This window comes from Hyla sarda, unplaced genomic scaffold (genome assembly GCF_029499605.1).
Source record: "Hyla sarda isolate aHylSar1 unplaced genomic scaffold, aHylSar1.hap1 scaffold_2134, whole genome shotgun sequence".
Classification (NCBI taxonomy): Eukaryota; Metazoa; Chordata; class Amphibia; order Anura; family Hylidae; genus Hyla; species Hyla sarda.
In genome coordinates this window covers 1-2,032 of record NW_026608800.1, presented here as the reverse complement: position 1 = coordinate 2,032, position 2,032 = coordinate 1, and the positions used below count along the sequence as shown (strand labels likewise).

The window sequence follows — 2,032 nt, the reverse complement described above, 5'->3', positions numbered from 1 at the left end:
ATCGCTTCTCGGCCTTTTGGCTAAGATCAAGTGTAGTATCTGTTCTTATCAGTTTAATATCTGATACGTCCCCTATCTGGGGACCATATATTAAATGGATTTTTGAGAACGGGGGCCGATTTCGAAGCTTGCTTCCGTCGCCCTATGCATTGACCCGATATGGCAGTATCTTCGGGTACAGTGCACCACCCCCTTACAGGGTTAAAAAGAAAGATTCCTACTTTCATTGCTACCTGCTTGCTGGCTAGCCAGCTAGCCAGCCCTGTGGGCCTTGCTGCTGCTGCAGCCAAAAAACAAAAGGTGGTGCTGCTGCTGCTTCTGCTGCTTCTGCTTCTGCTTGTGTCTGGCCGCTGTTGGAGCGTCCAGGCACAGGACTTCTGCTGCTGCTGACTAAATGGCCTCCTTAATTGGATCATTTGAGTAGCCAGCACACCTGTGCAGGTAGGGCATGACATGATAGGCAGCTGCCTTGATAGCGGGTGGGTGCTGAATGTTCCTAATTGACAAAATAAGATTAATGCTTATGAAGAAATATAAAATCTCATCCCTTCCCCAATATCGCGCCACACCCCTACCCCTTAATTCCCTGGTTGAACTTGATGGACATATGTCTTTTTTCGACCGTACTAACTATGTAACTATGTAACATAACATGGGGGGGGGGGTCTCCTGGCTGTTCACACAGGTGTGTCATTGCTGTACATTGACCATGCATTGCTTCTGTGGTATTGCAAAGGCAAAGACAAATGCTTCCAGCCATCCATTGCACTAATGGATTGGTCATCAGCTGGCTGTCTATGTCCCGCATCAATATAAACCAAAGTACAGAGGGTTAGGCTATGCTATTGTGCACCTACCTGATGCATCAGAAGGTGCGAGGCCCTTGCTAAATTCTGTGCACAGACTTTGAGATCTATACTTTAGACTGTATCTAAACCTGCTCCAACATGGACTGACATTCTGGCCTACTTTCAGCCGATGCGACTTGTCTGTCGCTGAACAGTCGCTTTTTATGTATTCAGCACCTATGTATAATGTTGTAAAAATGCTCTAGAAGCTAAAGTCGCAGAAATGTCACACATATTTGGCCTGCAACTTTCTGTGCGACAAATTCAGACAGGAAAAATCAGTATAAATCCTTAGAAAATTATCCCCCAGTGTCTCCATCTGCTGGCGGTATTGAATAAGCATTGCTGCACTGATGGGGTATGCATTAGACGAAAAAAAAGAAGAAAAAGAAGAATAATACGCCCAGAAAAGAGGCGAAAAGGAGAAAAACGTAAAAAAACGTGAAAAAAAAGTAAGAGGAAGAGAAGGGAAAAAAAGGTGGAAATGGGTTTAAAAGTGATTTCGGCGGAGAAATATATATATATATATATATATATATATATATATATATATATACGCGCACACACACACATATATATAAACGTATTCTCCGTTGAGATATTGCAGCCGCTGCTGTGTCCAGGCCCAGGAGCCTTAGCACTGTGCTGTGATGTCACTCAATACCACTGACATCACTAGGTGTAAACAACATCTCTCCTTTGCTGTGTATGTGACTATGGAGCTGTTTGGTGATGTCGTCTATTATGGCCTTGATAGAAGCAACAGGAGATTGTTGCATCCATCTAGAACCCTCAGAACTACAGTGCTATGATGTCACTCACTTCCACAGGCCTTGCAGAGTGTAAACAACAACAACCCAGCTTTGTTGTGTATGTAACCATAGGGATTGTGATGTCACCTAGAACCTTCACAGCAGCGACAGCTTTATGAGGAGCATCAGCACTGCTCTGCCTGAGCAGAACCATCACCGCCATAGGTTGTCAAATAACCCGGATTTAACCCACACAGGTAAGTCCAATGGGGTGCAGGCATGTCCTCTATGCTTACAGCTTCCCGTGGGTGTTGGTTTGATACCGTTTGGGGACAGCCAAGGAGGCATCTGCAGGCAACAAAGGTAGGTGTGTGCTTGTGTGTGTGTTTCCTATGCAGATCCTAAGCCCAGTGTCACATGCAAGTAGGAGGA

General features: G+C 45.0%; 1 non-coding gene across 1 annotated transcript; it reads left to right on the top strand.

Annotated features, from left to right (window-relative positions):
• On the top strand, positions 1 to 191 carry LOC130319475 (U2 spliceosomal RNA). Its single transcript, XR_008865651.1, has one exon. It is a non-coding gene; the product is annotated as a U2 spliceosomal RNA (small nuclear RNA).
• The last annotated feature ends 1,841 nt before the right edge of the window (positions 192 to 2,032 follow it).